This window comes from Chelonia mydas, chromosome 10, assembly GCF_015237465.2.
Source record: "Chelonia mydas isolate rCheMyd1 chromosome 10, rCheMyd1.pri.v2, whole genome shotgun sequence".
Classification (NCBI taxonomy): domain Eukaryota; kingdom Metazoa; phylum Chordata; order Testudines; family Cheloniidae; genus Chelonia; species Chelonia mydas.
The window spans coordinates 62746668-62773879 of record NC_051250.2 but is presented as its reverse complement, the minus strand read 5'-3'; the positions used below and the strand labels follow the sequence as shown (position 1 = coordinate 62773879).

At 44.0% G+C, this 27212-nt stretch overlaps 1 long non-coding RNA gene across 1 annotated transcript; it reads right to left on the bottom strand.

Annotated features, from left to right (window-relative positions):
• Positions 1–910: 910 nt before the first annotated feature.
• LOC122462060 lies at positions 911–26598 on the bottom strand. The gene is made up of 3 exons (XR_006284399.1): positions 26466–26598; positions 11384–11386; positions 911–921 (listed from the first exon to the last, which is right to left on the bottom strand). It is a non-coding gene; the product is annotated as an uncharacterized LOC122462060 (long non-coding RNA).
• Between the last annotated feature and the right edge of the window lie 614 nt (positions 26599–27212).

The window sequence follows — 27212 nt, the reverse complement described above, 5'->3', positions numbered from 1 at the left end:
CAAAGCTAAGTACACCCTCCTGGGAAAGGAATGTTTCTCAGCATCTTGCACTGTCCCTGTTTATGGTCTCCTGTCGTCTTTCATTATTGGACTAGGCCAGCAGAGCAGCATTTCTTGCAAAGAATATGATTTTACATAGTGGCCTGAGGTTAATATTTTTAAACTTTTTCAAAAAAAAAGAGAGAGTTATAATTTACTGATAAAATAATATACTTGCACTTATTCCTTCCTAGCATTGAAAAGTGGCTCTGACAGGTGTTCCCTCCTACTTTTAAACAACCTTGAGTCTTCTTCCTTCAACTTCATAAAACAGACACATAATATATGTATGAGGAATGAAAAGCAAAATATATGGGCTGGCCAATTGCTGTGCTTCTCATTATAACTTTAATGTCGGCAAGGGTCACTGTATCACTCCTTGTCATTTTAGCACTCTGCAGCAGAGTGAAATTGACAAATAGCAGCTTGGGGAGAGGCAGTGATGTGAAATTGACAAGAAGCAGCTTGGGGATTGCCAACAGGATGAAATTAAGATGAATCCCTCCCAACTCTGTGCTGCTGCTTTTATCCACAAAGAAATCAGTAGGGTTCATCAAGCCCAGCTAAGTATATGAGCCAGATTCTCGCAGGGCATAAATCAGCATAGCTCCAGTGATTTCTCTTGAGGGACACTGATTTACGTCATCAAAGTGCAAGTTGGACACCTTGACGTCCTCCCATTTAATCACAGGCATTAGCTGAGATCCAACCTGGTTTTGTTTGTACTGTTTTTATGGTTTGGCTCTTTACTGGCCCAAAGTTTCATTACAAAAGGGGTAGAAAGGAAGAAAGCGAAGAAATCATCCCTTTACTTCTAGCTTTTGCTCAAGCCTTTCTTGTCCCCAACCAAAATACTTCCCTGACCGTAACATCCTTATTTTTCTAATTTTGAAAGTATGGTTATCCTGTAGGGGAGTGTAGGAAAGAGGCCCTCGAGAGGGGAACTCACTACTGGGAGCCCACCATTTATTTCAGGCAGCAGCTGCCACTGCAGTTAGTGCCAGATTGTTGCTTGTGCAGATGCATGATGAGTAGCATGCAAGGGCCCAGGACAAACAGATATCTACTAAACATCAACTTCACCCAGGTCTCCCACATGGCAACAGGCTGCCAAGGCACTAGGGCAACTGGACCAAAAAAAGACTAAATTAAGTGAGCTGTAGCTCACAAAAGCTTATGCTCAAATAAATTTGTTAGTCTCTAAGGTGCCACAAGTACTCCTTTTCTTCTTAAAAGACAAGTTACCTTTCTTTTCAGGTTAAAAAGTACTCAGGGTAGACATTATTATGGATATTCATAATAGGCTTTATTCTGACTAGCACTTTGAAAATCCTGGGAAGTAAAAATTACTCAAATAAATTGTTCATGTTCCATTAAACAAGAGGCGTGGGAGGTTAATCTTAAGACACTAATTACTTTCTCCTGTGGAAACTGAGGATGGGGTGAAGAAAGGGGAGGGACAGTTCTGCAGCACCAGACTTTTATATGATCCCCTAATACCTTTAGAGATAAATAAGCAATCTGAAAAGATTAGTAACTTCCTGCATGCTTCCAATATGTCTTGGTGTGCCAAACTGATTACAAATTCCAATACATTAAAAAAAACTAATGCTGAGTTATAAAAATTCAAACTAAAAGCCATATCCCCTCTGGCGCAGGCCTCTTATGTCTCCAGAAAATGTACAGGTGTAAGCGCATTAGCGAGTCACAAATGTTGATGTGGTGATATTTACTGCAGAGAAATAATTCAGAATCTGTGATAGAATCATAGAATATCAGGGTTGGAAGGGACCTCAGGAGGTCATCTAGTCCAACCCCCTGCTCAAAGCAGGACCAATCCCCAATTTTTGCCCCAGATCCCTAAATGGCCCCCTCAAGGATTGAACTCAAAACCCTGGGTTTAGCAGGCCAATGCTCAAACCACTGAGCTATCCCTCGAGTGACTGGATCAAAAGAAAGACTAGCAAAAATTAGACCAGCATACATTTAAATTGGATTAGGTTAGAAAGCAAAACAAGCCCTTTCTGCAAATACAGGCCATTAAACTTCCTTAATCAAAAGGGCAGAAACACGCAGCAGGAGATGAATTGTTCATGAAACAGAAAGTTGGCCAATGTAAAAAATGTAAAAAAATTGTAAGACTACATTATACACTAAATACCAAGTGATTATGAAAATCAGCACAAGGGACAAACTCCAATTCCACAGTCAGGTAGCCTTGGAAGTGTGAAAGAAGAAGGCGCATCACTGAAGATTTATACAGATGAATAGACACTGTTGGTTTACAGGACAGATTTGTAAATGGGCCTGAGCAAAATGCACCCACAATTTTATACTCTCCTGACTCTGCATATGTGACTGCATATGTGTGCATGTAAGCTCAATATCTGTCCAAAGTCTGCACCAAAGTATCTGTGCAACTAAAATCAACACATGGCAAAGTGTTTGTGCACTTCTGCATTCACAGACATGTGTCAATTTGGCCCACAGCCTTACTAATCTCAGTAACATTTCATTGTAGGTCTTTGAAGTTGTTTTCTCTCTTGTATTTCTGTGTTTGTTCATTATAAAACCAATAAACTATCCGAACAAAACAAAACAAAAAAAACGGGGGGGGGGGGGGGAAGCAATTTTCTTTAGTCTCTGTGTTGTTTGACAGGAGTTTGCAACTAACATTGCTTTTGCAACCAATTCTGTCCTTTTCCCTTTGAGAAATACTCCCTGTTCTTCCTGTGCATTTTCAATTAAACTGAAATCAGCTGGGCTCATTTTTCTTTTTGTTTGGGCTATTCCCTCATTTGTGCATCAGCATCGCTGAGGCTGCTAGGCCAGTTCTGGGAACAGAATTTCTTCGCTTTGTAAATATGGTATGTGAATATAGTCTTTGTGAATTATGTCAGATTGATTCTGCTGAAATCCTTTGTGTATGGAATCCACAGAACAGATAAAGCACAGGCAGCAACACTACACTCCCCCTCACACTGCTCTGCCAATATACCTCAATCCTGACCTAAAAGGCTCATTATCTATGGTCCATTGAATTCTTCACCAGTCTGCTAAGAATGCAAGGGATGGTGTCAGTCATAATGGCGAAAACTGTCTACAGGGAAATTGACTGAGACCACCAATACTCATTTCACTTAGGCCACTCAGTAACAATCAGCTGATAACTTTTAGTCACTAGTGATCTGGGCTGGAACTGAATAGGCAACTGCTCTAAACCCCATAACAAATCTACTCCTCTTGTACATTTAGTAATTTCCTTGGGCTCCCTAGTCAGGATGTACAGAACCAACACGAATCTTGTAAATCCTGTACAAAGGATTTACTGGACATTTTAAAATTAGTAATAAGAAAAAAAAATCACTTGCCAAGAGAAGTGCTTTTTAAAAACAGTTATTTAGAATGTGGAAAACATAATACATCCGTTCATAACTAGTTAAAGAGTTGCCACATGCTATGCCCAGCCTATGGGCTATTTTCAGGAATAACAGTAGGGGAAAATATATTAAGGGCTAAGAAGACTTACCAGTTGGAAGCAAGGGAGATGTACCAATGAGCAGCCAACTACCTAATGACCCCTCTAGGGCTGCAGCTGCATTTCTCTGCCAAATTTAAAGCTACCACGCAAAAGAGTGCTGGGATAGATTTCCTACTGTAAGTGAATGGTCTTACACTGAGGAGTTTCAACCATGATCAGACATTTCTCTCAAAAAAGTGCTCCTAGGATCTCCTATGTTTTGGAGACTCGGGTATGGCACACCCGAGTTTTCTGAGCTGGGTGTGGGAATTGTTGTCTCTTCCTGTTTGCCTTTGACATTCTGTTTCTGTGAGAAGAGTTAAGTGGCTTCAAGTGCCCCAAAGCACAGGCTAGGCTTGTGTGAGTGCACACTGATGGGGTGCCAACACCCTCACAACTACCCCCCTGCAAAAACCACTCAAAAATCACAGGCCCTATGCTCACCTTCCTCCTAACACGTCAGAGCCCTAATTGCCCATGAGGAAGCAGAGGAAAGGCAGGAAAATGTCCCTTCTCCTCCTCTGTGCTAGCTAGTAAGGGAGGGTGAAGCACCCTGCACCACCTTTCCTCTCCCTCTCTATTTCCTGCAAATACAATCCCCCTCCCCAGCAGTCCAGGGATTACAGGGAAAATGTGCATGCCCTGAGGATGGTGGAATGTGCTCCCCTTCATGGGGCCCAGGCACAGTCCCTCCTGGGGTGGAATTGATCCACCCTACCATAAGCCTGCGCCTTCAAGGGATAATGTAAGCTTTAGAGGCCAAAGTATCACAATCACCAGATTCATAATTACCAAGTCTAAACAAATGGCAGGGAAAGAAGTAGGGGAAATTATAGAACAGGAGGTGAATCAGGCCAATAGACTGGGTCACTCATTTAAGATAAAGAGCATGAGCTTTTCCTGTGATAGGTGGGGAACACAGTCATATACCCACTCAAACCTAGTCTTCAGCCCTTGTTCTTGGTGATTTGGATTTCAAGTGGAAAATGCAAGGTTTTTTTAAAAAGATCATTGGCCAAAAGCAGCCAATTTTTGAGAGAAAACTTTTGAAACTTGGAATGGGACTAATGAGATGGATAACTGCTGTAGCTCCATCTTTACAGATTCATTTAGAATGTACAGAGATGAAAGGAGGAACAAGAGTTACATTGCTTTTACATTTTTACTGAGAGCCCAACAAATTGCCATTTTCATCCAATTCAACACAGCAAATGACAGCACAAGTCAAGGGCCCTTCCTCACCTGGAGTAAATCAGCATTGGTTCACAGAGTGACGTATATATTAGTACAGTATAATTGTACCTTGACTTCATTGGAGCTGCATCAGTTGAGGATCTAGTCAAGAGAAAGGAGGAGAATATAATCCATGTACAAACAGATGAGATGTAGCCATCAGTCAGGCAATATCAAGAAAAATAGTTTGCACTGAAAATATTGGAAAGAATAGAACTTGGTAGAAAAACTACCCTGTGTATTGGCCAAGAATGCATTAAAGACAATAAATTTACCCTAGAATTATGTTCAGTTTATTTACAAATAGACCTGAATCCTACCAAACTTGACAATATTGGGACAGATTCTGCTACTGATGTTGAACAGAAGCCTACTCCACAAGTTTTACCACTGAAATCAAAAGAACCACTTTGTGGATTATGGTACTATTCATTGTGGGTAAAGGTATCATTAACTGCCCCATTCTCACTACCTTGATTTGTAGTTGCCAAGGCTTCTGATAAATTTTCTTCTTTTCCTGCACCACATAGTAGCAACACTAATGTCACTGGAAGAAGCTGATTCAGGGTTTGGATAAGCATCTAAATGTTCAGAGCAATATTTTGACCCTATCCAAACCTTTAGGGTCTTCAGTACTAGGATAGATCTAATGCAAAAGCATCCTATTTCACTGTATTTTGTCCATTTCTGTTCCCAGGCAGAATGAGAAAGTGCAGATACATGCAAAGAACATTTATTTTAGCAAGGATTCTTAAGGTTCTTTATTCAGAAAAGCTCCCACAGTTGGACCTGGGATTGATCCACATCCCTGTCCAACATTTCCCCTCCCAAAGCTGTTGATTTGTTTTTGTCTGGTTTGCTCACATGTAAAATACCTGAGGCCAAATGTATTGTTGCCGGCAGAGTTATTATCAGTCATGTTTATTACAACAGAGCCTAGAGTCCAACGGAGAAAGGAGACCCATTCTACTATGTCTATTCTAAACATAGAATAAGCATCAGTCCCCGCCCTGAATGGCTTACAATCTAAGTAGCCAAGACAGACAAAAGGAAGAAGGAAGAGGTAGAACACACAAGAAAAGTAAACAACATGATGGCAACAGATGTCATGTCAGCTCCATGATTTGTTTGATTATTTAAGCCCTTACAGTGGTGTTATGTTAGGGGGGGATTAGCTAGACAGAGATCTAGCTAGACATCATCAATGTCTATTGGTCCCTGCTTAAACTGCCACTGCAGCTGACATACTGGCTTCAGTCTCTAGCTAGTTTCTTTCTCAAAAGTCACATGACTTTGAAGAGGTTGACCTATGGCTTCTATTGCCCCATAGGGGGTGGTCTCCCCTGCACAGTTCTGGGTTTAGGGGTGTGAGGGAGGAAGAGTAGCCCTGACTGGACCCCATTTTACCTCCCGCTTTACCTGCTGAACTGCTTTCTACAGCTGCTGTGCCAAGCTCCCAATTAGAAATTCTCAGTATAGGCAGTAGTAGTTTACTTATAAAATTACCAGCACAACTGGTCACTCCATGTACTCCGCTCTCTTCTCAGATCTCTGTGCCACATTTTAAAATGTAGAGGGAAAGGTCCATTGCACCCCCCATTTGCATATGCAAACCCATCTGTTTTGCCCATGCACCCAATCCAGTGCACATTGACACCAAAGGAAAGACTCCCAATTACTTCACTGGGCTTTGGTTCAGGCTTATAAACTGGAAATTCCATGCACAATTATCTGTAAGTGCAAACAGCTGATTTGCACATGTAATTAATCAATTAGCTCATTCAAATGGAGTTGTCCTATTGCATATATCTTCTGTTCATACCCTAGCCTCTACAGTTTTTCTTGGAAGACTATATTCTAGTTTATTATTATATAGAGATTCTCTCTTATACAAAAACATGCAGTGGAATGCCTACTGATATATTGTTTTAGTTATTTTTGCTCGCAGGCTTGTTTTGTGGCGTTCAATGTGTTTCAAATCTGTTTTGTGATTATAAACCACTGGTTTCTCAGGACTAAAAATGGAAACATATTTGGCCTTACAGGTCAATGAGAAAGTTTAAAACCAGTTGATTAACATATAGATAAGACAAACAATGTTTTGACCAGTGCAGGATACAAAATTACACACTCTTAGTTGTTTAAAAGAAGATCAATGACAGGCCGGCATAGGGATTTAGTGAGAGAGAGAGAGAAAATAAAGGACAGCAATGAAATGGAGATGCCGGGGAAGAATCAAGAAAAAGAGAGAGGCAAAAAGTAAATGGTGGGGACTAGAGAGCAGAGAATTTTAAAGACAGAGGAAGCATAGAAAAAATAGGAGGAAGACGGGGGAAGAGAAGTTTAGCGGGAGGGTACAAAGAAAAGAGATTGAGAATGACAAGAAATTAAGACAATGTATTCATTTAAACAATGTGCTCCTCCTCTTTCATGAAACAGTTAATATCCATTAACTGCTACATTTGTTTGGCTTTGAAATCTAGGAGCTCTTGGATTCGAACTCCAGGCAGGCTGTGGTGTTGTAAGTGGAGGCTTCAGTGAAGTATAGGCCTGAGACACTGAAAAAAGTACTTTGGGACCAATTTTTATTGCTCTTACACTTTAGAGACTAACCAATTTATCTGAGCATGAGCTTTCGTGAGCTACAGCTCACTTCATCGGATGCATACTGTGGAAACTGCAGAAGACATTATATACACACAGAGACCATGAAACAATACCTCCTCCCACCCCACTCTCCTGCTGGTAATAGCTTATCTAAAGTGATCCCAACTTGATGATCACTTTAGATAAGCTATTACCAGCAGGAGAGTGGGGTGGGAGGAGGTATTGTTTCATGGTCTCTGTGTGTATATAATGTCTTCTGCAGTTTCCACAGTATGCATCCGATGAAGTGAGCTGTAGCTCACGAAAGCTCATGCTCAAATAAATTGGTTAGTCTCTAAGGTGCCACAAGTACTCCTTTTCTTTTTGCGAATACAGACTAACATGGCTGTTACTCTGAAACCTGCTCTTACACTGTTATACCTCTATTGGCATCAACAGCTTTGATCCTGGACTGCAATGCTATGAGTGGATGGAGAGTGCTGCCCTCTGGCTTTGATCGGTGCCATTGTTTTACACCACAGCGTTTGTTTTTACAGAACAGCATTTGCCTGAAGAGAGAACGGTAACAGTGGCACTGGCACTAGAGAGTCTTTGGTTTCTATAGGAGCCAGCAGATTGAGCAGTGGAGCAATGACAGGCTCTGGGGAGACCATTAGTCTAGAGAATGTGGTGCTCATGTAGCCATATGGGCTTGATCCTGTACCACTGAGGTCAGTGGCAGTTTGTCAATTGAGTCTGTTAGGGTCAGAATCAGGCCCTCTCTCCACCTGAAGGGAGAGTTCAGAGTGGTGGGTGAATGTGTGTTCCTGTTGGAGAGGTTCAAGCCCCACTGAAGTTTGAGGACTTGAGAGGGAGCCTTGTCAAATGTCTGACAACCTCACAAAATGGGCTCCAGTTTTGTGAAATCTCACACTACATGAAAAGGAGAAAAACCTTCCCTGGCTGACGAGGGGTGGGAGGAAGGATCTGTGGAAATGCCCTGCCCGTTGGTCTACAGGGGCCAGCCTGGCTAAAGAAGGGGGACAATCTGAGAGGCTGGGGACTTCTCCTGGCAGCCCATCTAAGGGCACTCCTGCAAACGCATAACCCACCTCTCTGAGGTAGTGTTAGAGGGTTCTTCTGGCTCACCTTCACGTCTGGCAGCAGCACACGTGCATACAGCATGTGGGAGTGTAATGGAGCATTGACTGCAACAACTTGGACCCATAGTATCTCCCCAGAACTCACATTCACTCCAGATGAGTGTTGGGAGAGAAGAAGAAGGGTTCTGAGGTTAAAGCAATGGGCCAGGACTAAGGAGAGATGGGTTCTATTCCCAGGTCTGCTACACACCTACTATGTGACCTTCAGCAAGTCATTTCCCCTCTGTGTGCTCAGGTCCCCATCTGTAATAATGCACCCTTGCCTCATATTTTATCTATTGTGGATAGTAGCTCTTTAAGGCAGGGCCCATCTCTTACAATATGTTTCTACAATGATGAGCTCAGCAGGACCCTAATAATAGAGAACGTGCTTTTTCCCCAATCACGGGGATTACAACTTCAGTAAAATGTGTCAGCCGTTCCCCGTTTCTGAGATCAAGGTACTTTCATAAGTTGGAGATGAATCTCATCACTCACAAGTGGTAGAGAAAAACTTGAATGTGATGAGTCTATGCAGTCTGAGCTTAGGGGTGGGGCAACGGTTTGGAAATGAGATGGGTTCAGTTATTGAATCAAGTAGTGCTGATGGGTTATATTCTCAGGGCAGAAGTGTGATGCTCTGCTCTCTCTCCAGTTTGTCTCAAGTAGAAGACAAACTCTGCTGCACATTAACCAAAAGTCTGTGAATTAATTTCATCCTCTTGGTCTGTGTAGAAATGTGCATGGGTAAATATTGTTCAAGACAGAGCTCTTTATCTTCGGAGTAGTAGAGCTGCTGTGATTTAATGAGCTTTTTTCTTTATTTTATGAATGTTGAATATAACCCCTTTGCAAATCTTTCATGTGTATTGTGTAAGTTATGTCAACCTCAGGCAGGCTCCAGAAATTTATGCACCCTCATTGTTCAATTATTTTTAATAGTTTTTAAATTGAATACAAACACCATCTCCATCAACAATGAGAAGGACCCTTTCTCTGCCCATCATATAAGTACATACGTTATGGTTATGGTCCTGCTTTCTGAAAGGCTAGGACTGAATAAAGCGGCATATGGAATTGGTAATGGGGCTTCTTATTTAATGAATGCCTAGTATTTCAGTAGAGGCAAATGGTTAGCCCTTCTATATTTCAATCTATATGCTTATATTGAAACAAGCTGGGTAGTTGTGGCTTTGGTGTGTCTGGTTGGATCTTTTTCCTCTACAAATAAAATCTTTACACAAAGAAACAAGTACGTGCAGAAAGAGGATTCTGCTAATGCATATGTGAAGCCGAGGGGCCTAAGGCCACACTTGTTAAATTTACCAGCTGAAGCACATATGCTTCTTGTTCACCCTACCAAGCTAATGGTGATAGGAAAGGAGAGTGGTATTTTACTTATTCATTAACAGAAGTTACTGACCAGGGGCTTTCTGGTGAGTAGAGCTTTGCAAGGCCAAGTGGAACAGTCCTGATACTAGTGTATTATTGAAAGGAAAGCTGCCTTTCATGCAATCCTTAAAAACAGCATGCAAGAATGACATGAAAAGAACTATTTTTACATGATTAAGCCAAGGAATAATCTGTTCTTGATTTTAAAAGTGTGTGTTTATTACCCAGAAATTTATGAACCATTAAAAATTAAACCTGACCAGCCATTTTAATTTCCTTCCTTAATTTCACTACCTGTAGATCCAAGAACCTGTAACCTTTGTTCGAGCACAGCAGAATCATCAGCCTCTAAAGTAATTAGACTGAATTTTCCACGGATATCAGGAGGTATGTTTTTTCCTTGAATCATGAATAGTGAATAAGCACAGATACTTCCCTTCTGAACATTTTCATGCCAAATCATGTATTCATTTTGGGTGAATGCTGTGGAGTAAATTTATAACAGTCACTTAAATAAAAAATTGAACTTGCGTCTTCTGCATTCATGTCCCCTTTGCATTGTTTTTTCATGAATATTCTAGGGAATGATCTTGCTGGTAGGAATATTCACAAAACGGCAGTATATCTGGGGACAAATGCAGCCCTAGCTGCAGCTGCAGAGCACTTCTTGCAAACAGAAACGAGACAGTACGTCTGCAAGAATGAGGAGTGGTGTATGTGGTAGTGGGGTTATGCAGACAGCACAGCTCCGTGATTAGCACAGAGCTCTGTTCCATGCAGGCTCCCTCTGTGGCAGGTATTAGAGGATGGGAAGAGTAGAACCAAGTTCTGGACTCATGATTTGCCCAATTCAGTGACTATCAAAGAATATTTGCAGGGGATCAATGTCTCCCCCTGTGGAGGCCCAGTACAATACCTTGTGCACCATTTAAGTCTTCAAAATATGGCTTAAGTAGGATTAAATGTAGCCTGGTTGTGGCTATCAGCACAGGCATGAATTTCACCCAGAAATCAATGATCATGAATACTTGCTCCAGAAAGTTAATTGTAAAAAAATATACACAATCAATCAGAGAAGACAAACAGTATTGTGACCATTGTGACGACCTGACGTTGAGTTAGTATTGGCTTAGGAATATCAAACACTCATTTCTGCCAAGAACCATTCATAGAAGTTGTGTGTAGAATAATGCAGAATAATAAATACATTGGAGGAAACTGCAGAAAATGTACAATGAAGAATGGTCAAATCAATCAAGTCAGTTATTCATTTATCTCTAATTACTAGTGTCATGCTTTGTGCCATTTCTGATATCCATTCGCTTTAGTTTTGTAAAGTCACCATTGCTGAACTGAAGCATGACTATTCAATGTGGAGAGGATAGATGCAAAAAGATAAATCTCTCTCACAATTTCAATACCAGAGCATTCATTACTAAATTTTAGTATCATACCACATTCTTGACACTACATTCTAGACACATTTTTGCAATTCCATACAGTTTGGCTGTTCATATGCTCTGATTAAAGCAAAGGAACATCACTAGTATTGTGATGCAAGTGCTTTGGAGGACAGGATTAAAATTCAAAATCATCTGGACAAACTGGAGAAACGGTCTGAAGTAAACAGGATGAAACTCAAAGGACAAATGAAAAGTACTCCACTTAGGAAGGAACAATCAGTTGCACACATACAAAATGGAAAATGACTGCCTAGGAAAAAGGAGTGGGAGTTGGAGTTCTGTTGGAGGAGAAGGGGTCCTATAAAGGTAGCCAGCCAGCCAGGCAGCGGCACAGAGAGCTGCCGCGGCACAGGAGCCAGCAAACAGAGCTGTACACAGGGGAGTTTGAGTGGGAGTTTCTATTGCGGTGCTTGTTTGGAGTTTGTTTTTGCTGTGGGTGGTGGTGGTTTGGTGTGGTTTGTGTTTCCCAGATTGACAGGATTTAGGTGGGAAGGCTATGGCAGATACAGAGGCAGCAGTGGGAGTGACTCATGTCGTGGAAGGCACAATGAAGATGACTGGATGTGGAAGCTGCGGTATGTACATGATCCTGGAGGGGGTACCTGGTAAGAGTTTTGTCTGCATGAAATGCTGTCTGATAGAGCTGGTGGAGGAAAAGATCCGAGGTTTGGAGATGCAGGTGGAAAGTCTGGTTGAGTTTAGGAAGGGGTTTGAGCAGATTATGGAGCAAAGACATGAGGTATCTGAAGGGAAAAGCTCAGACTTGCAGATGGAAGCAGGACTGAGGAATTCTGAGGGGAGACTGGGTAAGGAAAGTGGTCAGTGGAAGCATGTGACTAAAAGAACCAGGCAGAGGAAAAGACAGGCTAGTGAAGGAGAAATAGAGCTCAAGAACAGGTTTGCAGAGTTGGAAAATGAAGAAGGGGCTCAGCAGGTAGTCACTGAAGGTGGAAGGGCAAGGAAGAAGAGAAGAGAGGCTAGTCCTATAGGAAAAGGGGAAGAGTCAATGGAGACGACACCAAATATGAGCCCCAGGAGGATACAGGATGGGTTGAAGAGGATTACAAGGGAGAATAGGAATGGAAAGAACTTGTAGCCAGAGGGAACAGGGGATAGACTGGAGAACAGCACCGTCACCAGGAAAAGGCAGGTCTATGTGATCGGGGACTCTTTACTGAGAAGAATAGACAGGTCTGTAACCAGAGCTGATCCAGAGAATAGAAGGGTGTGCTGTCTTCCAGGTGCTAAGATACGGGATGTAGACCTGAGGTTGAAAAGGATCCTAAAGGGAGTAGGAAAGAATCCCCTAATTATCCTTCATGTGGGAACAAATGATATGGCTAGATTCTCGCTGGAAAGTATTAAGGGAGACTATGCTAGGCTGGGGAAGACGCTTAAGGAAATCGAGGCTCAGGTGATCTTTAGTGGGATTCTGCCTGTTCCTAGAGAAGGGCAACAAAGGTGTGACAAGATTATGACTATCAACAGATGGCTTAGGCAGTGGTGCTATAAGGAGGGCTTTGGGATGTATGGTCACTGGGAGGCATTCATGGACAGAGGACAGTTCTCTCGGGATGGACTTCATCTGAGTAGGGAAGGAAATAGACTTCTAGGATGGAGGCTGACACAACTGATTAAAAGAGCTTTAAACTAGGAATTTGGGGGAGATGGTTAGGAGGTGTCCAGGTAATCTCCACGCCGGATTTTAGCATTGAGAGGGAAGAAAACGAAGTAAGAAAGGATACAGCCGTGGGTAGGAGAATGTATATCAGGAGGAAGGGCAGTGTGGATACCAGTCTAATAGGTTATACGGGCTGTAGAATGACCGTGCCTAATAGGGTACAGAATGTGAGTGAGGCCAAACAGGAAAAATTAAGATGTTTGTACACCAATGCAAGGAGCCGAGGTAACAAAATGGAGGAACTAGAGCTACTGGTGCAGGAAGTGAAACCAGATATTATAGGGATAACAGAAACATGGTGGAATAGTAGTCATGACTGGACTACAGGTATTGAAGGATATGTGCTGTTTAGGAAAGATCAAAATAAAGGTAAAGGTGGTGGAGTAACATTGTATATCAATGATGAGGTAGAATGTAAAGAAATAAGAAGCGATGGAATGGATAACACAGAGTCCGTCTGGGCAAAAATTACATTGGGGAAGAAAACTATTAGAGCCTCCCCTGGGATAGTGCTTGGGGTGTGCTATAGACCTCAGGGATCGGATATGGATAGAGCCCTTTTTAATGTTTTTAATAAAGTAAATACTAATGGAAACTGCGTGATCATGGGAGACTTTAACTTCCCAGATATAGACTGGAGGACAAGTGCTAATAATAATAATAGGGCTCAGATTTTCCTAGATGCGATAGCTGATGGATTCCTTCATCAAGTAGTTGCTGAACTGACTAGAGGGGATGCCATGTTAGATTTGGTTTTGGTGAGTAGTGAGGACCTCATAGAAGAAATGGTTGTAGGGGATAATCTTGGTTCAAGTGATCATGAGCTAATTCAGTTCAGACTGAATGGAAGGATTAACAAAAATAAATCTGCAACTAGGGTTTTTGATTTCAAAAGGGCTGACTTTAAAAAATTAAGGAAATTAGTTAGGGAAGTAGATTGGACTGAAGAACTTATGGATCTAAAGGCGGAGGAGGCCTGGGATTACTTTAAACCAAAGCTGCAGAAGCTATCAGAAGCCTGCATCCCAAGAAAGGGGAAAAAATTCATAGGCAGGAATTGTAGACCAATCTGGATGAGCAAGCATCTCAGAGAGGTGATTAAGAAAAAGCAGAAAGCATCCAGAGAATGGACGATGGGAGGGATCAGCAAGGAAAGCTATCTTATTGAGGTCAGAACATGTATGGATAAAGTGAGACAGGCTAAAAGTCAAGTAGAGTTGGACCTTGCAAAGGGAATTAAAACCAATAGTAAAAGGTTCTATAGCCATATAAAGAAGAAGAAAACAAAGAAAGAAGAAGTGGGACCGCTAAACACTGAGGATGGAGTGGAGGTCAAGGATAATCTTGGCATCGCCCAATATCTAAATAAATACTTTGCCTCAGTCTTTAATAAGGCTAAAGAGGATCTTAGGGATAATGGTAGCATGACAAACGGGAATGAGGATATGGAGGCAGATATTACTATATCTGAGGTAGAAGCGAAACTCAAACAGCTTAATGGGACTAAATCGGGGGGCCCAAATAATCTTCATCCAAGAATATTAAAGGAATTGGCACACTAAATTGCAAGCCCATTAGCAAGAATTTTTAATGAATCTGTAAACTCAGGGGTTGTACCGTATGATTGGAGAACTGCTAACATAGTTCCTATTTTTAAGAAAGGGGGGAAAAAAAGTGAGCCGGGTAACTACAGGCCTGTTAGTTTGACATCTGTAGTATGCAATGTCTTGGAAAAAATTTTGAAGGAGAAAGTAGTTAAGGACATTGAGGTCAATGGCAAATGGGACAAAGACAACATGGTTTTACAAAAGGTAGATCGTGCCAAACCAACCTGATCTCCTTCTTTGAGAAGGTAACAGATTTTTTTAGACAAAGGAATCGCAGTAGATCTAATTTACCTCGATTTCAGTAAGGTGTTTGATACTGTGCCACATGTGGAATTATTAGTTCAATTGGAAAAGATGGGGATCAATATGAAAATTGAAAGGTGGATAAGGAATTGGTTAAAGGGGAGACTACAACGGGTCCTACTGAAAGGTGAACTGTCAGGCTGGAGGGAGGTTACCAGTGGAGTTCCTCAAGGATCAGTTTTGGGACCAATCTTATTTAATCTTTTTATTACTGACCTCGGCACAAAAAGTGGGAGTGTGCCAATAAAGTTTGCGGATGATACAAAGCTGGAAGGTATTGCCAATTTAGAGAAGGACTGGGATATCATACAGGAGGATGTGGATGACCTTGTAAACTGGAATAGTAATAGGATGAAACTTAATAGTGAGAAGTGTAAAGTTATGCATTTCAGGATTAATAACATGAATTTTAGTTATAAGCTAGGGACGCATCAATTAGAAGTAACGGAGGAGGAGAAAGACCTTGGAGTATTGGTTGATCATAGGATGACTATGAGCTGCCAATGTGATACGGCCGTGAAGAAAGCTAATGCGGTCTTGGGATGCATCAGGAGAGGTATTTCCAGTAGAGATAAGGAGGTTTTAGTACCGTTATACAAGGCACTGGTGAGACCTCACCTGGAATACTGTGTGCAGTTCTGGTCTCCCATGTTTAAGAAGAATGAATTCAAGCTGGAACAGGTACAGAGAAGGGCTACTAGGATGATCCGAGGAATGGAAAACTTGTCTTATGAAAGGAGACTCAAGGAGCTTGGCTTGTTTAGCCTAACTAAAAGAAGGTTGAGGGGAGATAATGATTGCTCTCTATAAATATATCAGAGGGATAAATACCGGAGAGGGAGAGGAATTATTTAAGCTCAGTACCAATGTGGACACAAGAACAAATGGATATAAACTGGTCATTGGGAAGTTTAGACTTGAAATTAGACAAAGGTTTCTAACCATCAAAGGAGTGAAGTTTTGGAATAGCCTTCCAAGGGAAGCAGTGGGGACAAAAGATCTATTTGGCTTTAAGATTAAACTCGACAAGTTTATGGAGAAGATGGTATGAAGGGATAACACGATTTTGGTAATTAATTGATCTTTAAATATTCATGATAAATAGGCCTAATGGTCTGTGATGGGATGTTAGATGGGGTGGGATCTGAGTTACTACAGAAAATTCTTTCCTGGGTATCTGGCTGGTGAATCTTTCCCATATGCTCAGGGTTTAGCTGATCACCGTATTTGGGATCGGGAAGGAATTTTCCTCCAGGGCAGATTGGAGGAGGCCCTGGAGGTTTTTCGCCTTCCTCTGTAGCATGGGGCACAGGTCACTTATTGGAGGATTCTCTGCTCCTTGAAGTCTTTAAACCGCGATTTGAGGACTTCAATAGTTCAGACATAGGAGAGAGGTTTTTCGCAGGAGTGGGTGGGTGAGATTCTGTGGCCTGTGTTGTGCAGGAGGTCGGACTAGATTATCATAATGGTCCCTTCTGACCTTAGTATCTAAGAATCTATGAATACCATATGATTGAGGGCAGAAAATAAACTGAGAATAGGGCTCCCCATTAAAAATGTTTATTGCTAAGTATTCCTCCATCACTTTAAAATGTTCCATGTGTACATTTAGCTGATACATTTGTTTTAAAAAAAAAAGGTAGTTTCCTTACTATCCTCCATTCTTATTTAGGGAGCTAATAAAACTGATAGAAGCCCCAATTTAGGAAAACACTTAAGCATATGCTTAATGTTAAGCAAAATATATGCTTTTTAAGACAGAGCTATTCAGGATCAGTTATTCAGTGGCCTGATTTTCAGAGGGTGGTACTCAGCACTCTCTGAAAATCATGACTCTTAAGGTGTCCCAAGTTCGGCACCCCAAAAATGGAGGGCCCCCAAAAATCACTCATCACTTTTTTAAAACTTTTTTAAAACTATGAGCTCTTGTAGTTCGTAACTAGTTGATGAACATGGCCCTTAAAGAACAACAGAAGATGTACAGTTAAAGCTTTTTCTCTAGCATGTTGGGGGAATGAGGGGGTGCCGGTAAGTGAAAAATTCCAGTTAACTAAGAGGGATGGAGTTTGCTTGCGGGGGGGCGTGGGGTTGGGGTGCAGCCTCTGGGAGGGAGTTTGGTTGCAGGAGGGGGCGTAGGGCAGGGGGGCCCTGTCTGCAGGCACTGTTCCCACAGCTCCACTGGCCGCGGTTCCCGGCCAATGGGAGCTGTGGAGCCAGCACTGGGTGAGGGCAGCATTCGCAGGGTCGCCTAGCTACACTTCTGCCTGGGAGCTGCAGGGACTGGTTACCGCTTGCAGGGAGCTGCCTGAGGTGAGTGCCCCCCGGATCTGGCACGCCGCACCTCCTCCTGCACCCAAACTCTCTCCCAGAGCCTGCACCCCTGCGCCCCGACCCCCTGCACGCCGAGCTCCTTATGGCCGTTCCTCCACCTAGAAGCAGCATGGACATGGTGTTGCTTACGGGGAACCACATAGGGAGCCTGCCAGCCCCGTGCCAACTGAGCCATAAACCAGACTTCCTATGAATAGAGCTTTCTGGCTGGTACAGGGCCGGATAACACAGCTTTTACTGTATTTGGTAATATACTGCCTTTTCTGACCTTGGTCATTACTTCAGTGTAAGGCTAGGGCTTGTCATGAATCATCCCTTTTGTTTTGCATGACACTTGGTGAACACTTGTGATTAGACTCAGTTTACTTGTTTTCAGATCCTCCTGGCTTGCTCAGTGTTTCAGGTTCAAACACAATAGACCCAAACTGCAACATCCAGCTCTGAATCCAGAACTTTCCAAAGTTCACAGAAATGAAGTGGGATCATGGCTGGTACTTTTCTCTCATACAAGCCTAAAAACTTAATGTGAAATTCGGCCAGTGAGAAATATCTTTGGCTTCATAACAAATCCTGATGATTTGGCTAGGAGATTGTTGGCTTTCATCAGTTTCACAACAAAATCTGCTTATTTTGGGTAAACATTTACCAAATCTTCCAAAAGCCAGACAGCAAAAAAAATTTAGCAAAGCATTCATATGAACCTTTCACTGAACCTCGGTGAGTTCTGGGTTTTGTTTATGATTAGAGAGCTGAGCAAAACAAAAAGCCTATTCTTAATATAGCCATTTTCTTTCTCTTTTGCGATTTCGCCTTCCTTTCTGTGTTGGAATCTTGACTACAATTAATCTAGTTGCCTTTAGTAAGGATGGAAATAGGAGGATGAAATTCAGCTAAATATACAGAATACAAAGGAATTATTTCAGGTAGCAAAATATAAGATTATTAGAAAATACAGATAGTGTGATGCTAAATTGGCAAGATACATATATGAGCAATTTTGGATTAAGTATACAGGGAAATATGCCAAAAATATCTTAAACACCACCTTATAGTCATTTACATTCCAAGGAAACAACACAGCATTTGGGTCAGAGGATTGTCAATAGAACAACAAGGGGAGCTGGTCAGGAATTTTTTGACAAAATGTTTTTTTCATTAAAAATCTAATGATTTGTCAAAAAAAAATTCTGTGGGAAAGGGTTGGTTTTGACAAATATCTCTACTCAGAATTTTTTTGAATAATGTTTCAAAATGGTCATAATTTACATTTGTCAAAATGGGCAAATTGCCAAAATGGACAAGAGTTTGCTGGTCCTGGCACATTTCCTGATGGGCAGGTGTCCACATTGCAAAAACTACCATCACATTAATGGGAAGCATTGACTAATATGGCAAGAACTGGAGGCATGAAGTTATCATCTCATCCAGATGAACCCAAACACTTTATTTTATTATTTGCATTACAGTAGCATGTATAGGGCCAGATCTTGCATCACTGAAGTCCAAAGGATCTTTACTCTTGATTTCAATTGGCACAGGATCAAGTCCATAGGCCCTAATGAAGATAAGGGCCCTATTGTGATAGCTGCCGTGCAAACACGTACTGAGGCTATGCCTACACTTAGGGTTGCCAGGTGTCCGGTTTTCGACTGGAACACCCAGTCGAAAAGGGACCCTGGCAGTTCCGGTCAGTACTGCTGACCAGGCTGTTGAAAGTCCATTTGGCGCAGGGCTGGTAGGCTCCCTACTTGGCTCCGCATGGCTCCCCAGAAGCAGCGACATGTCCCTTGGCTCCTAGGTGGATGAAAGGCCACAGGGGCTCAGGGCACTGCCCCCACCCTGAGTGCCGGCTCCGCAGCTTCCATTGGTTCCATTGGAACCGCAGCCAATGGGAGCTGTGGGGGCAGCACCTGCGGGCAGAGGCAGCGCGCACAGAGCCACCTGGCCACCCCTACACCTAGGAGCTGAGGGACATGTCACTGCTTGTGGGGAGCCGCCTGAGGTAAGCGCTGTTCAGCGCCGAACCCTGAAACCCCTCCTGCACGCCAACCCCCCTACCCCAGCCCTGAGCCCTCTCCCATATCTGAACTCCCTCCCAGAGCCTGCACACCCTCCCATGCTCCAACCCCTGTCCCAACCCCCCCTCCCACAGCCAAAATCCCTCCAACACCCCAACCCTCTGCCCCAGCCCTGAGCTCCCTCCTGCACCACAGCCCTCTCCTACGCCCCAACCCTGAGCCCCCTCCCGCACCCAAACTCCCTCCCAGAGTCTGCACCCCGAACCCCCTCCTTTGCCCCAACCCTCTACCCCAGTTTGGAACCCCCTCCCACACTCTGAACCCCTTGGCCCCAGCCTGGAGCCCTCTCCTCCACCCCAAACCCCGCATCCCCAGCCCCACCCCAGAGCCACACCCCCAGCAGATGCCCTCACCCCCTCCTGGACCCCAACCCTCTGCCCCAGCCCGGTGAAAATGAGCGAGTGAGTGAGGGTGGGGAAAGTGAGTGACAGAGAGAGGGGAGATGGAGTGAGTGGGGACAGGGCCTCAGAGAAGGGGCAGGACAGGGGGTGGGGCAAGCATGTTCGGTTTTTTGCAATTAGAAAGTTGGAAACCCTCTCTACACTACCAGCTAGGGGTGCGATTCCCATCTGGTGTACACATACGTTCACCAGCTGACACCAAGCTAGCATGAGGATAAATAGTAGCATAGCCACAATAGCATGGGCCGCAGTGGCACAGCTTAAATTCTCACACACACTCACGTAAAGAAAAAATATTTTATTTTGCTAATGTGTGTGGTTTTTCAGAAACATGCGAGGCTCCTAATCCATGCACCACATTATATCTATTAATGAGTTAACAGTTCATGGTGGCCCATGGATACTGACCATTGCTTACTGCCTCTTTAGGGGAAAACAGCAGGCAATAAAAAAAGAGAGTTGAAAAGGTTGGACACAGCAAAGGAAGTGAAGTATGTGTGTGAGAGACTGAGACAGAAATCTACACTGAGGCCAGAATTCTCTGCTTGCCAAAAACAAGAAAAAAAAATCTATATTCAAGAGAAATGAATCAAACTAAGGAAATTTTTAAAAACCCAAGGCTGTCTGCCACATAAAGCAGCAGCAGCTGCCACAGAGAAAACATTGGGTGATGGAGAAGACAGAAAATTAGACTTTTTCCAGGTTTAATGAAAATCCACAATACCTGGTGTAAAGGGGCTAGGCTAGGGCTCGACCCTCTCTGGGGCGGTGGGGAGCCACACTGGCTCACTACACGGTTGACTTTGGGGAATTTATCTGGCCACTGGAGTCTCCCTTGGCAGCCCTTGTGGTAACTGGGACGAGCACCGTAGGCCTGGGCCCTGAGTCAGGGCGGGGCACCAAACAGTCAGTAGCTCAGGCCTTCAGGCAGGGGCTGAGCAAATAGTTCAGCGTTAAACAAGCAGTCAATAGCTCAGGCCCTCAAGCAGGGGTTGAGCAGCACAGCATGTGTGAATTAGCCCAGGCCTCCATGGACCTAGAAGAGGGGGAGGCTGCCACCCAGGAGTTGGGTGGCAGGGGAGACGCAGGCCCACCCACTGCACTGCGTCCCAGCTCGGGGCCCTAGCAGCGGCAAACGACCTGCTGCTGGGTCAGTGGGGATCTTGACCACAACACACTGACGTGGGTTCTGGCAGAGTTACAGCCAGACCAGAGTCGGCTGTCTCCGGGCTACTTCCTAGCTCCCCTCCTTCTGGAACCTGGATCACAGCGGTGTTCTCCGGGGGGTCCAGCACCAGGGGCTTCTCAGGGTAGTGAACAAGCGGTGGGCCCGGTACAAACACAGGCAGGCCCGGCAACTCCCCTGGAGAGCGGGCGCAGGGCAGGCCCAGCAACTCCCCTGGAGAGCGGGCGCAGGGCAGGCCCGGCCAGTCTTGGCGTGGACCTGGGGCCGTGGGGTTTTCCCAGTCGCAGGCTAGGCTGGCTACATCTGGCCTCTCCGGCGGCTGGTCCTCTAGTGAGCTCTGAGGGCCCCCCTTTATACTTCCAGGTCGTGCCTTTCTACTTCCGGGTCGCCGCCTGTCCCTCTGAGGGTTGGGCTCAGAGCTTCCTGGCTCCGCTCACTCTGGTGTCTGGAGGGGCTCGACCCTTTCCGGGGCGGCGGGGAGTCACACCACCTCGCTACATCTGGGGATAACCCTGGACCTCATGCTCAGCTTCCATCACCACCTTGAAGAAACCAAAAGGAAAAGGAAGACCAGCGTCAACATCATACAAAAGTTTGCAGAAACATCTTGGGGAAGTGATGACCACACGCTCCAAATATTGACACTAGCCCTGGTCCATTCCACAGTGAAATACTGTGCCCCAGTTTGGAGCGAAGGTCCACAGCATTTTAGTGGATGCTGAAATTAATGCCGCTCTTTGCATAATTAACAGTATCTTGATACCAGTCAGCTCTGTGTTCTTGGGGGAACCAGGGTGCAGTATCTAGCCTGTCTGACTCATGAAAAACATCCCCCCACCACCAGTCTCTGCTTGAACCAAAACCGATCAAAGACTTGCAGAGAGCAGTGAAGGGCATTGGGATACACACTTAGACCCCTCCTGACAAGGGTGACAAGATTAAGGCATCTACATTAGCATACAGAATGGAGAACAGAGGCAACTTCCCTAGCCTCATCTGCATGAAAGATGAGACAGGGAGACATCTCCATTAGCATACAGAATGGAGAACAGAGAACTGCACTGAACTTTGGGACCAGAAAAGCAGGGAAGCACTGCATCATGGAGGATCTCTGCTCCAGATGTTAATGAACCTATGCCTGCATACACCCAGCTCAGCAGTTATCAGACCAATTCTAGTAATGAATCCTTGATTGATATCCAAAATACTGAAGCAGCCTAATTGCATTGTGAGCTCCCTGGTAGAAAATACCACCCATAGCCAAGAGTGATCAGCTTCTATTGTCTAGCCTAAAGAAAACCCTTGAGTCATCAGTTTACACATAAACAAATCTAGTGTTCTCTCTTGAACCATTGTTGTTTCTCTATAAAAACCCCTACCTATGTTCAAGTAAGTGTTTTGATGTAAGGACCCAAACTCTGCACCTGTTCCACTGGGATTTCATCTTCTCCTGACTGATCATGCTGGGGGCTCTGCCAGTCTCCAGCATTCAGGACCCTGAGCTACCACCATCACCTGGGAACCCCGACCAGTTCAAGCTTCAGGGAGTGGGTGAGATCTCTCTTTCTCTCTTCTTTTCTACCCCAGGTATTATTCTACCCTTAGGTATTAAGGTATTTAATAATGTAACTGTTTTGTTGGTTTAGGCTCTCCTTGTGTAGTTATCACTATTATTCAATAAATAACTTTTATGGTTAAGCTGGTTGCTTCTCTCTCTCTCTCTCTCTCTCTCTCTCTGAACTTTATTCTTTTGTGTTTTTAGCTTCCCCATTTACTCTGCAGCAACGCTCCTCTTACCTAAGCTAAAGATCCCTGTAGCGCCCAAAAATACTGTGGGGTTTTCTCATCCAGTGGGTTACAACCAGTACAATTGTGACGTGAATGTGGGGATAGGGACGTGCTAAACCTGTGACATATAAGGGTGGCAGCCTGAAAGTGCTGTTTGACCCAGCCTGCTCAGGTGTACTCTATTCCAGTGCGGTACTTGTGGCATATAAGGGTTGCAGCTTGAAAATGCTGCCTGGCCCAGCCTATTGAGCCCTGGGGCATATAAGGGTGACAGCTTAAAAGTGCTGCTTGACCCAGCCCACTGAGTCCAGGGACATATAACGATGACATCTTGAAAATGCTGATTGACCCAGTCCGCTCAGACTTTCTCTGTTAGTGTGTGTGTGTGTGTGTACGCATGTGCGTGTTCATCTGGTTCTGGGGCTGGAGGAACACAGCCCTGGGGAACTTAGGTCCTGCAGGATAGCTCCATTGGGAGGGGACCTGCCCCGCCAGAAGAGTAACCCTAATAAATGAGCATACCCCAAAGTAACGGGCAAATCTGGTAACAACCTTCACATCAATGCCACTTCCATGGCTATCGGTACTGGCTAGCAATGCGCCAGCAAATACCCAACGAGACACTGCGACAGTTGGGGAGCACATAAAGATCATGGCAAATACCACACTGCTGCTCCACCATGATCTAGAACACCCCCTTCACCACCTATTAAAATCAAGAAAAGCCATCTGGTCTAGTGCCACAGCCCTCCTTGTGGAAAATAAGGACATTCGCAGAAGATGGTTTGAAGCATGGACGGCTGCCAGCGTACCACACAAATATCTAATTGGGGACCCAACTGTACAAGTTCTGGGCTACCCCTCCCCATGGCGCATATGGAGAGCTCTAAAATGTATCTGCACCCAACATGGAAGATGCGCATACTTACCCCCAAAGATGGAAAATGAGGGAACTGCAGAACTGCAACTGTGGCGTGGTGCAAATGGTCAGACATATTACAAATGATTGTCCAATCTCTGCTCATCCTGGAGGTGTCACAGCCATTCACATGGCTACGCCCTCTGCTCTGAACTGGATAAGAAACCTCAAGATCCAACTGTAGTCATGCAGTTGCTTTGCCTGTTTCACTATCGCCGTACGAAAGAAGAATGAAAATCCTGAGCTCTCGGCTGAAAATGTGTGACCTAGTCACTTCCCTTTTGACCAACTAAATCAGAGATCTGGTATATATATATACCAGACAGCTCACCCAGTGGTGTTGCTACTCTGGCAAATCTAGATGGATTCAACATCCCCACAAATAACCAACAGAAGCCTCTTTGACTGTGTGCAGGTGGAGCTAGTCAGGGGTGCCCCCAGAAATTTTCTCAGGGAACACACCATCAGTACCTGTGGAGCCATCCTCCTCGCAGCCACTGGGCCATAGCTCCTTGCACATCAAATCCATGCCACACGCAGCCCCAACCTTCCAGAGCAGCACACCCAGGTGCACTGTCACTCCCCATCCCTGAGAGGTGCTGGAAGTGGAGCAAGGCTGCCAATGGTATGCACTGTGCATAATGTGCCTATGGCTGCAGGCACCAGTGGAGATAGGTGGGCAGACAACTCGATGGGCAGAGTCATTAAATCACCAGATCATGACATCTAATAAGTTAGGAGAAGACTGTAGAGGAGTCACCTGTAAAATGAAGCCAGTCCAAGCCTTCAGAAAATGGAGTAGGGATGTAGCACAGCAGTGTAAAAAACATGAATGTGGCTGCCAAAATATAAACTGGCTAGATGTTCTAGTTTAACTTTCTGTGTCCCTGTCACCTGCTGGGTTTTATTTAATTGGAACTTCCTTTCTCTTCAATTTTCTCCATGCTGCATCCACTAGCTTACATTGGCACACCAACTTTCTGGCAATGCCCAATTCCCTTTCAACATCTGCTGCTCAGTTTGACAATTTTAATTTTGGATTTTTACCCAGACAAGATTAGCTAACAACTGTGGTATGGCCTGGAAGAATAGCTAAGTTCTCTCTCTCTCAGCCCCTATCTGCAAAAAAAGGGATGTTTTATGGAGATTCACAATCATTGCTACTCTTGTATTCTAAGCTGTAAATTATAAAATGTTCAAAGAATTGTTATTCATAGTAGTAAATGCAACTTTCTTCTCAAAGTCTTTCCGGTCTCCACATCTATATGCGCACGTCTCGATGCAAAGCACTGTGCACATACTTTAAAAAATGTTAAACTTTGCATGTGTGTAAGTGGAGGAATATGCCTCTGTAAAGCCTGTTGGGACAAATGGTTTTTAAGGATGCAAAATCTATCGCTTGCCTTTATCCTACATGCAGGTATTATAATTAGTAATTGCACATGCAGAAGTATGATTCTGCAAAACGTGTGTGTATGTAGCAAAATATGCACATGTGGTTTTAAATGCCCAAAATTTGAAGTCAAAAGATGAAAATAAAAAGCCTTTAAATATAAAAATGCACTGTACACAAATGCAAACATATTGGATTAATGTTCAATCCATTGCAAACCAAAACCACAGATATAGTTAATTGCATGTTCACGTAGTTTGTGAACTGTGCAGTTTGAAAAATTCTGCCAGAATGTTGCTGCTGCTGCTGCCAAATATCTAAAAGGAGACCAGAATACAGATACAGCTTGATAGAAGGGCCTAAACTCATAACTGTCCTGGCTTGAGGGCCTTAAAATAAAATCCAGTCTATTTTTTCAGAAATCCTCACCTCCGGACAAAGAAAGAAAGCCTGATTAGTCATACAGGCACACAACACACCCACTCACTTACACATATAATCAAACAGGCAAAAATAACAAAAAACCCTCCACTATAAACAAATCAAGCTATTTCCCCTACAGGCCAGGCAGGAAGAGCAATATTATTTCAGTTTTTAAATATCAGTGTGACTCTTGGGGCTACACACGTAGGTAGGCAGATAGCTAGATTATATCAGCATGGCTGGGATTAAGGCTTCCCACATTTCCACGATTGATAGATTAGACAGATAGATTTGAGAACTGTCTGCTGGTTGTGGGAAATTTATTGCCTGCATTTAGGTATTAGCTAGATCTGTCTATTAGCTTTGTAGAAACCCATATGCTTTCACAAGGCACTTTGACTTTTATAGTAATTCCATTTAAAAATCAGCTGTACTCACTATTTCAGTTCTAGATCGTTTGATCATTGCACTTTAATGTAATGGACTGTTCAAAGTTAGCAGGGAGCTGCCAAGGGTACAAATGATGTTTTGGCTTGATTAGCTCTGGCTTACCCTCTTTAGCATGAACTACACATAAGTGCATGCAAATATTATTGATTCAGAGTGATTGATCTGTAATATTGCTCTGGAGATGAATTATCCCAGAGAGAGAGCAAGGAGATCTAAGTGCTCTATCTAGGCTGTACCATTAACAGCAAGGAGTTTGAAAGGCAGTTTTTAACTACTGTCTCCCTGGATTTGGGGGATTAGCTTCACTTTTGGAACAGACACTGGCTTGCTCAGTTAACAGCACTAAATCACCCAGTTTCTATACATGTCCTTGTATGGAACATGCATATGCTCTTCATATATGGCATTTTATACATACATGTGCATATTCCTGATAATATTTAGGGCTCAGGTGTACATCTTCTGAAGCTAAACCACGTGGAGCTGAGAGAAGACGTGCACTGTGCGGTTGTCAGATACCCCCTAGGTACGTGAAATACCCACAGACCCAGGTCATCGGCGGGCGGGATTGAAACTGGGACCTCTGGAGCTCAGTGCATGAGCCTCTACCGCGTGAGCTAAAAGCCAACTGGCTGCTAGCTAAGGCTGTAGAGCAGACTCATTAATCTCTCACTCTCCTCCCATGCCCACCCAAAGGGACAGAACATCATACCCAGGAGGTGTGTGGGTTACATATTTCCCCTAGCTGAGGAAATGCTTCCCGAGCTTCAGAGACTTCCCAGTTGAAATCCCAGATGAGCCCCGACTTGTAACGCCAACAGATCCTGGTCATCGTCAGGCTGGATCAAACCTGGGACCTCAGTGCATGAGTCAAAAGCCAACTGGATGCTAGCTAAGGCTGCAGAGCAGACTCATTAATCTCTCTCTCTCTCTCTCTAGATGGGACAGAACACCACATGCAGGTGGTGTGTGGGTTACATATGCAAAGGTCTGCCTGGAAGCATTCTGACTTCAAATGCACAGTGGGGAACACGGCACAGATGGTGTCATGCTACATCTCTAAAAAGGGGTGGCAATTGCTTCCATTGCAGAGGGGACAGGGCCATTTCCCCACCTTGCTCTACATGCAAACAAACATCCCCTTTGGGGCTGGCCAGTGCTCCAGGCAATGTTAGCTGGCTCTGTGTCCTTGGCACACTTGAAGCCTGTGCGTCTCTCTTCACCGCAGGATTAACTCAAATTACCTAGGGTTACTCTAGGGTTAGCCAATTTGAGTG